The sequence below is a fragment of the Ursus maritimus genome, unplaced genomic scaffold (assembly GCF_017311325.1).
Source record: "Ursus maritimus isolate PB19 unplaced genomic scaffold, ASM1731132v1 scaffold_2, whole genome shotgun sequence".
NCBI classification, from domain to species: domain Eukaryota; kingdom Metazoa; phylum Chordata; class Mammalia; order Carnivora; family Ursidae; genus Ursus; species Ursus maritimus.
The window spans coordinates 43,679,003-43,689,084 of record NW_024424452.1 but is presented as its reverse complement, the minus strand read 5'-3'; positions in this window follow the sequence as shown (position 1 = coordinate 43,689,084).

Genomic DNA, 10,082 nt, shown 5'->3' with positions numbered 1-10,082 from the left:
GCCCTGGGGTCAGCTCTGGGCAGGATGGCTGCACAGCGGGGGTACCTTCAGAACTGCTGCCTGTTAGCCAGTGTTCTCAAGCAGACCCCGGTTTTCACTGTCCCTGGCTCCTGGCCTGGAAGGCGGCCAGAGTCCTTGCGCTTTGCAGGTCCTCCCAGGAGGACAGTGCAAGGGCAAGGGCACCGGATCGGGCAGGGCTGCCAGGCTGTGCGGTTTCGGCCCGGTCACCTGATGTCTCTGAGGTGTTTGAGCTGGGTGACCTCGAATGTCCGTCCTGCTCCGATGCTCAAATGTGTTTGCCCCAGAAGCATGGGCGCTCTGTTCAGGTGGTTTCCAGAGCCCCAGCCCTGGAGCAGAGCAGCGCGGGAGGGGAAGTCATGCCCATTCCTCTGTCCTGCCCCAGCAACCTTGACTTTGGATCCGCACCCCCCGAACCAAGCCCGGCAGTAACACGAATGTCCGTGTGTGACCCACACTGGCTTCCCTGTCGGGGAACCCCTCTACTTCCTCTCCTGATAAAGCTTTGAATCTTGGGGCCATGATGCAGTTGTGAAAGGTCATTTGCATGAGTGATTGTACCCTCCACTCCTTGGTAGGATCTGAGTCTAGGCTCCACCTGTCAAAGCCCCAGGTGAGGGGAGCCATGTTCATTCTGTAAAATGGAGGCGGAGACTTTCTTCCTTCGGGCTCGGTTTTTCACTTCCAGGTTTCCAAGAACAGCCACCCAGGGTACCAGGACCTGGGAAACACAACCGGCTGCCCCTTGTTTCCAGGCTGGCAAACATTTTCTTGCCAAGTTGGAACGCCAGCAGGCACAGGAGCTTTTTCTAAGTAGCGCTCGTGGCTTGGCCTTTTCTGGAATGAGTCTGCTGCCTTTACCCTGGAGCCTGGACTCCTGGCCTGAGGGGGTGAGTGTGGGAAATCATTCACATGGCAGCTGTGATGTCCCCACTGCTGTGGATACACATGCAGAAAGGGGGAGGTCTTGAGACAGACACCCGGACCACTGAGGCCCTGGGGCAGGGGCCTCCGACACCCTCTTTGCGGACGAGCACACAGTGAGGGGGCATGAGAAGCTGTTGCTGTGTCCTGGTGCTTATCACCCCCAGTGTTTCTGCCCAGGAAGGGAGAGGTTGCCCGGGGCTGTGCCTGAGGTCTGCTCTGAGGGAACAGAGGTGGCTCAGAGCATATGCAGGGAACTCACAGCCTGGGGGAGGGGGAGGGGGCAGGGTGGGTGTGTGGTTTCCTCACTTTTACAGAGAAGTGAGAGAAGAGGTCTTGTGTTCCAAGTCATGTAACTTCTTCGTCTCTCTACTCCCCCACGGACAGATGTGGGCAGGAAAGCCCTCGTGTCCCCATCAAGCCTCTGTCCCACTTGAGGTGCAGTGAGAGAAGCCACCAAGTCCTTCACAGCTGTGGGGTAGACTCTGTCCTAATCTCACCCATAGAGATGCAGTCTCTACACATAGAACATTCTGGAGCAAGAACATGCATCCTCCTCTCTGAAGAGGAGGGTCAGTGGGTGGTTCTCATAGGTATTTCAAGATGCCACAGAGCGCCCCTGGTCCAAAGCATGTGTGTTGGGAGCCTGGGAGCCTGGCCCCGGGATGGCAGAGCTCCAGGCGGGTAGGACAGCCATGGCCAGGAGGAGTCTGAGGAAGGGGGACAGGGGCATGTTGTTCTGGGGCAGGAGCAGACGGCTTTTGTGGGGACGGTCTTGGATAAGAACCAGTCCTTGGTGGGACACCCTGGGGCTGTGAATGAGTGTGACTTCGTGCCGTCACCAGGTGAGATCGGCCGTGTCTCTGCTGGCAGCACCTTCGGTCCTCGTGTGCTGGCCGGGAGGGCACCGGCGTGGGAGGTCTCGGTCTGGTGGGGTGCACACCACGTCCCGGTCATGACCTTGAGGTCCTTCCCGCTCCTCTCGGAGCACAGGGTCCTGAAGGGCCAACTGTTGGAGACCAAACTTCCCTCTCCGAGTGTGTCAGTCTCTTCCGTGTTGGGGTCCCCCGCACGCTCGGTCCCACGATCAGAGCCCGGCCTCAGCTCTGCGGGGACTGCGTTCCCTCCCTCTTCAACGCACCACCGCCTGCGGGCGTGTTTAAGGGGTAGCGAGCAGCCTGCTGAAGCGATCATCGCGGGGAGCAGAACGGAGGAACTTGTCTTAGCTTCAAGGGACCTTAGAGACCATATAAAACAGTGGTTTTCATACGTTTTTTTCTTTTTTGAAGACTTGGTACCAAGTAAGACCTACGGAGCACACCGCAGAAGAGACAGGGGGAAGCAACGCACGGGTTCCTCAAGCTGTTTAAATCTTCATCATCTTGTGGAAAGTGTTAGCTGCTCTGGAATCCCTAACTCGTGCCCAAAGCCCCTGTTTCCCAGCAGCACAATGGGAAAGGTGACCCTTTAGACCCAAGCCCTCACCGCACAGACCGAGAGAACAAAGACACCGTCCCGAGGTGGGATAGTCCGGCCCTGGGGGAAAGGAGATGCTGGTCTTCTGAGGCCCTGCTGGGGCGGATGTGTTCTGGAGTCTTCCCAGCTCCCTTCTTCTCGTAACTGAGCCCCCACCCCACATGGAGGATGGTTCCTGGAGACCGTGTTTGGATTACGTGCTCTTAAATCACCGACAACGGTTGATTTGGACCAGTGGTGATCTGACCTAGTGTGGACTAGGTGTGTTATTCCTCTAGTTATACCTTTGAATCAAGACCAAGAGCTTATCCTTCAACCAGAGCAGAGTGGAAGGATGCAGAGAAAGCGAGGATTGCTTGGGTTCCTGGTTCTCGTTCCTAACGACGCAAAATCCTTTCTGGTTATGCTACCTGCTGCTGGAAAAGTCTTTCCCGAAGACCCCACATAATATTTCTTCTACCATCATTTCTACGGCAAGAGACTTACACTAGTAGCTGTGGGTGAACAGCTCTTGCCAATTTTCGGGAGTCCAGCCATTGGCTTTCTTTCTTTCTTTTTTTTTTTTTTTAAGATTTTATTTATTTGACGGAGACAGCCAGCGAGAGAGGGAACACAAGCAGGGGGAGTGGGAGAGGAAGAAGCAGGCTCCCAGGGGAGGAGCCTGATGTGGGGCTCGATCCCATAACACCGGGATCACGCCCTGAGCCGAAGGCAGACGCTTAACGGCTGCGCCACCCAGGCGCCCCCAGCCATTGACTTTCTGTACTGAGTGTCTACACAGTCAGGATTTGGCTTAAGTGTTCGGCCCGATCTTAAGGATCGGAAACTCTGTGTGAATCAGTTCATAAGATCATTTCACAATCTCTCTGTGAATATTTCTCAGTGGGTGTTTCTGGTGTAATACAATATATCATGAAGAAACTGTCCGTTCTTTAAAATTACATCCTAAAAGGTAACAGGGATTATGGGGGAAATATGGTTTGGGGCATGCCACCTAAAACTTCTGCAACAACGTAATGGGCCCAAAGTCCCGAACAGTAACTATTCTAATAAAACTAATTTCATGAATAAATTAAGATAAAATACACCGAATTTTAGACTTTACCTTAAAAAAACACACAGATAAGTCTCACCTGATGGGAGGATGTATCAGCAGAGCTGAGTACCAGAGACGGAGGCAAATACAACAAGACGGTCTTTCTACGACAGAGCCAGATGGCCTGCGAGGAGGAACATGTGGCTGTGGGTTCCCCGTGGCTGTATTCCGTGGTGGTGTCCTCCGTGGTAGCTGCTGTTCCTTGGTGGTGGCAGTAGCAGCTGGCTGAGAAAAACAGTGACACCACATCTGGGTTCCCCCGATTCTCCCTCACTTCTCAATCACACCTGAATGGGTTTGGGTTGCTGAACCAAGGGCTGTCATTGGACACAATGTACTAATGACCGAACTCGGTGTTGCTAAAAGTTATCTTGAAGCTTCATTTGAATAACAAGCATATTTCATTGATTTTTTTTTTTTTTTACTTGAATTGAGTCACCCCTTCCAAAGTTGGCTCTGGCTTTGTTCGTTACATCAGAAAATGCCATGGCAGAATGGGCACCGTTCAGGGATGGCCCGGAGCATTCAAAAGCTGGCCAAGGGATTTCTTAAGAGGGGTGTTTGGCCCCATGGGCCAAACTTCAGAAGCAACAACAGCAACTTCAGTTCAGAAATCTGCTTGGAGTGATGATAAAGTTGAAATTGTTGTGAGGACTCAGGAAGGACCTTCCCCAATTGTTCCCACCCGAACAATTCTTTAGGAGGAGACGTTCCTGCCCAGAATGTGTCACTCGCTGAGAGCCCACAGCAGGTGTCAGAAATGGGACATCAAAACCAAAAGGCGCAAAGGGATGGGAAGGAATCAAAAGTGCTTGATTATACAGAAAGGAGAAGCAAGACACATCAAATGAGACATGGTGACAGGCTGTGCCAGTATTGTTGATTACCAAATGGTCCAAGCAATGGCCCCAGTCCTGCTCTCAGAGCGTGCAGCACTGGGTTTCTATCCCAGATGGGGTAAATCCCTGGATTTCAGGTTAGTCTTTCAGGCAATTCTTCCCGGGAGTTTCTAGCATATAGACTCGGGACAATGAACCTTAATTCACTGCCCTCTTGTGAAGCCCAAACCAAGATGTTCTTCATCCTCATTCTCTCAGACATTCTGGAATTTCTCATATTGCCTTTGGCAACACTGAGTCCCGGGTTTGGGGAAAATTATTTTCTTTTGTCAGTGGTATCTGATTTAGTAGCTGTGGTTTTAGCTTGTTTTCTGTGTTTTACAGGGGGGAGCCCATGCTGTGTTAATCTTTGTGTCCCATTCAAGTCTTTGAACTCTTGAAAGGAAGGCCTCTTGAAGGAGCCACACTCCTGTCCTGGCAGAGGCCCAGACTGCAGACAGGGAAGGAAGGTGACTCTACACGGGGGCTATGCAGCATGACAGGCGGATACCAGCACAATTAGACATGGTGGGGAATTCCTGTGGATTTTTAACTCACAAGGGTGAGACAATTTGACTTTGGACTTTAATTAATTTGGACTTTACTTACAAGGGAATTTAATTTTTAGACTTTAATCTTTCCCTGGAAATTTAATAATGAAGAGATTTTAAAATTTTGATTGGTGCGTCTATATGCTGTTGACATTTATTACTGAAATACCTTCATATTGTCATTTAATTTCATTGCAAAACTTTTGATGGAGCTACACCTGGGCAAGACGACCAGAAATCATTAGGATGGGGGAGAGTAGGGAGATAATTTTAGATTTGGTGGTAGCATGGCCTTACAGTTAATTTAATTAATCTATTGTTTGGACCCACTTGGGTTTCTGGAGCAAAGTCTACACTGACCACCAGCTGTTATAGGAGAATCCGTAAAGGAGTACTGGGACAGCCACATCTCTGGCTGGTGACAGGTGTATTGGTTGAGCCCTGTAGATGAAAAGAACAACAACAAAAAAATAGAAGTATTTGGGGATGAAATATTTACTTCCCATTCCTCATATGATAAAAGCAGCATCAGAGAACTGTTCCTGGCCTCACTTCCCTTCCACTCAGTTCCCTCCTGGAGAGAAGTAGTTGTGTTCTGTAGCTGGCAGGGGCAGGCTCTGCACCCCCCTTCCAGAGAGCACACCGGTAGTCTGGGTCAGCCCTAGTGGGACTATTTATGGCATGGAAACCTGCAAACACTACGAACCGGGATTTTTCGTTCCATAGAACTGGCTCTCCCGCAGGGTCTTCTGTCACCCATCTGGAAGGAATGACTTATCCTTTGATGACTTTGGGATGGGGAACTGAGCATGTAGACGGCTGTCCCCTTCTGTCCCCTGCTTTGTGTGTGGGTGGGTGTGTGTATTTGGGGATCCGCCTGTCTGCAGATAGCATGTGTTTGGGTCTGCTCTCGGCTTTGTGGTGACTTTGACAATAGGTCCTCTGCACCCTTGAGGGGAAATCTGTCTGTTTCAGTGGGGTGGGTGAAGCTGTCTACACCTGGGGGTTGGTAGGAAGCCCTCTTCACCAGCCCTGCTCTGTTGTCTTAAAGTCAATGTTTTGACCTCTGTCTGTCTGACTTCTTAATTTCTTCCAGCTGGTTCAGAACTCAGATGAAAAGGAGAGCAGTACCATTTATTAGCTTCCTTACACCCCAATTCTTACATTTTCTCTCTTGATTTGTTTGGAAGTTGTATGTATATATACTCTTCTAATGGCTACTTGTAACTTCAAACTATTCATTTTTTAAAAAATCATATTTTTTGTTTTGAGAAATGATCCCACCAAGAATGGAAATCTGCATCAAATATTTTTTTAAAAACTCAAATCATTTAAAGAAAGCTTTGTCCTCTGTCTCAGATGCAAGCATAGCAATGAAGTTATGTGTATCTTTCTTACATATTTTTTTAATGAACTTCTAAAAATAAACTTTTACTTTGCCATAATTTTAGATTTATAGATAAGTTACAAAAATAATATGGAGTTCCTATAAGCCCTTCACCCAATTTCCCTTCATTTTAACATTTTGCATTACTGGGGTCAATTTGTCAAAATTAAAAAACCAACATTGGCATATTACTTGTAACTGGACTCCAGTCTTCATTCAGATTTCTCTAGTTTTTACACGAATGTACTTTTTCTGTTCAAGGATTCAGTCCAGGAGACCGTGTCCCACTCACCATTATGTCTCCTTGGCCTCCTCTGGTCTGTGACAGTTTCTCTGCCTTTCCCTGTGTCTCATGACCTTGGCAGGTTCGAGAAGTACTGGTCAGGTATTTTGTGGGAAGCCCCTTGATTTAAATGTGTCTGAGGTTTCTCTCCTGTGAGACTGGAGTTGTGGGTTTTTAGGATGAATTATTCATTAAAAATACTTTATAGACACAGTAGATAGATGGATACCGATGTACAGTATGTCCTATTGTTTTGAATTTTAAAAGCCGCATAAGAGATAACATTTACATAGCTTTTATAACTTGCCTTTTTTTATTCAACGTTGCATTAAGATCCATCCTTTTTGAAATAACAGGTATTTTTTCCCCACTATGGTGTGATATACGCATTCCTGAAAGTCTTCATGTTCTGCATAATTGTGCACTAAAAATAGCAGGGCTCGTGGGATAATTAGACCCCATACACGATTAGGGGCAGACCACTCGAAGCCCGCGTGCCCGCGCACCAGCGCCCTGATGCGGACCGTAGCCATCCCCCGACCTGAGCAGCGGGGGGAAGGCTCCCAGCCACGCGGCCCCACGCCCGCCCCCGGCAGCTCGGGGCTCCCATGACCTTTGAGGGGCTATCACCTCCAAGAAACGGTTTTGTCCAAATTTAAAATCTGATCCCCCGTGTCGCTTTAATGATCAGAAACTGTTTTTAACGCAGGGAGACACATCCTGGCAGCTTTCTCATGAGCACGTGCGGTACCATGGGGTGGTTTCATGCTGGGGACACACAGCAGGGTCTGAAGCCTATAAATCATGGGCCACATGCACTAATGGCCCTTAAGCAGGCTGCCCAGCCTTTCACGAGGATCTTCCTGTATTACGAAGAATTTTGTTTTAATTGCGCGGAGGTGTGGTGTTTATTAGGAAGCCAGGGCACGGACTTGCCACCAGCTTCCGTATTACCTGTAAGTGTGGGTAAATGCCTCTCTTCTTGGGGTTCCCGAGCTGCCGATAGGTGATCTTCCTTACGCACCTGGTAAAGCTGCTGGGAACCCTGTCAGCGAGGTAACCAGGCTGTTTTTCCAAGGGGCTTTATTGATTTCATAAAGTCAACCTTAGCTCCTGAAAGCTGTCTGGTCATATCTAATGCTCTCCGGATTATTCTCAGGTATGACCTTCCAGTCAAAGCCTTGTTATACAACCAACATTTCCAGTGTGTCCTGTCACAAGGACAGCAGATTCTCATTGAACTCGCATACACAACGATGTTGCCATGAACGCAAGAATACGCACAAAGAGTTTCCAAGTTCTTGAGGGAACGGGTAGGGAGAAAAAGATAAATGGTTAGTCTTTGTTCACATAGGTGTATGTTTGCAAAAAGGCTGATAGTTTAAGAGGGAAAGGTTTTCTTAAATCTGGAAAAACAAACATGGAAGAACCAAGGATGTTCCAGAATTTAAGATCGTAGAGATTATGATCATACTTATCAGCTCATTTAGTCCCATGGAATTAATGCCAGCCGATCTTGATTTTTTTGTTCGAAGTTGTACCAAGCCCTTGGTTTCTCTGTTAGAGTTCTAGAAATTCTTACCCACTTCAGTGGTGTGATCTGAAAGTCATCAGAAACCCGTTCTTGTGAGTGTCCTTTTCATGAATCTCTCTGAAGACAACTTTTGCAAAAACATCAGAATAAAACAATAACTTCTGTAAATGATGAAAAGACTGAAAAAATGACCATAGTTAAAGATCTGTTGAAAATTCACTATTGATTGTTTCAGTGACACACAACATTTAAAGATAATAACTGCAATTATGACTGATAACGTTGTACCAGAATATATTATTAGGATTTCAGGAATTTTAGGTAAATTCTAGAACCACTTATATTAATAATGTATATCCACGCAAATATAAACTACGGCTTCACCTCACTTATGTGACCATGCTTCCCATGTAATTTAACATCAAATAAGCCTAAATTAGTTTAATGCTTCTTCTTTTATAAGGAGAGAGAACAAATCTTTTGAGATGTTTCAGGGACTTCCCGGAAATTACTTCCAGGTCAAAAAAACTTCGCTTAGAATTTGATTTGGGGAAGTTTGTTAAAAATTACAAAAGGTTTGGACACTTGACTGCATAGAATCACAGATAATTATGAAATGATATTTAATTATCTATTTAACCAAAGAGACTATTTTAAAGACAAATACAGAAGGTTATACAGTGTTAAGCAAAACTCAGCTCTTAATATTAAGACTCAGTTAAGTCAGTAAACACTTGATAAAGACAACATGAAGCATAGCGAGTGATTTTAGTAAAAACAAAATATTTATTTTCCAGGAAGATGGCTTTAAAGGTAAAAAAAACCCCTTTCATCACATCTTTCCAAGCACAGACCAATAGTCCAAAACCACTTTGGCCTTCTAGCAGATAAAACAACATTACATAAACAACCTGCCGATACTAATATTTATTTTAAAAACCCTTTAACCAATTTTTAGCCAGCTTGACTCCATGAGGTAAAATTCTCTCTCTCTCCCTCCAAATACACTGTTAGTTTGTCCTCCATTATTTTCCTTCTCATTCTGAAATAACCAATTTTACTTCAGGACAAATTCACTTTTTCTCCCCCTCAACAAAAAAGTGCATCTCTGTACCTCAGACCTCTCCGTACCCAGAAACACATCCCACTTTCCTTGCATACAGAGTTGCTTTGCTTCCCTTATTATTACTAACAGTTTTAACTACAGGTGTTCATTCGAATTCTTTAACCCGAGTGGTGCCTGGGTGCCTCAGTCGGTTGAGCGTTGGACTCTTGGTCTCGGCTCAGGTCGTGATCTCAGGGTTGTGAGACCGAGTCCTGCGTTGGGCTCTGCACTCAAAGGTGTGTCTGCTTGAGATTCTCTCTCCCTCTGCCTCTACCCCTGCTCCCTCTGTCTCTCTCTCAAATAGAGAAATCTTAAAAAAACAGCAACAACAATTCTTTAACCCTTAGAACGCTTAATGTCTAGTAAACACTAAGAAGTAAGCATTTGTGAACTGTTACATCAGTATTCTTTAGGTTGACAAATTTATGAATACATTCCATAATTTCTAGAAACACATGCTCTTTCACAGAACAACCTTTCAATACGGCACCTTTGGCCATCGTTCCTAACAGACCCAAATACCTTTAGTTTCTATGAAATAGAAGGCCAAACGTAGATAAACCTATGTCCAGTAACTAGTATTTCGGTATTTTATCAGATTTGTAAATGATCTAGATATTCAATAAATATCCACCATGTAACTTATCTTAGTAAAACTCTAAGGTTTCAAGTTACCCCAAAGACTTGGGAAACATAATTATTGCTGAAAAGTTCATCTATAAGCTTTTACCCTACTTACATATATCTAAATTACTCGCACACGACAATTACTTTTAGACTCTGAACCCAGACTTCCTGAGACACTCAGCCATGAGTCCAAGCTCTTTCCC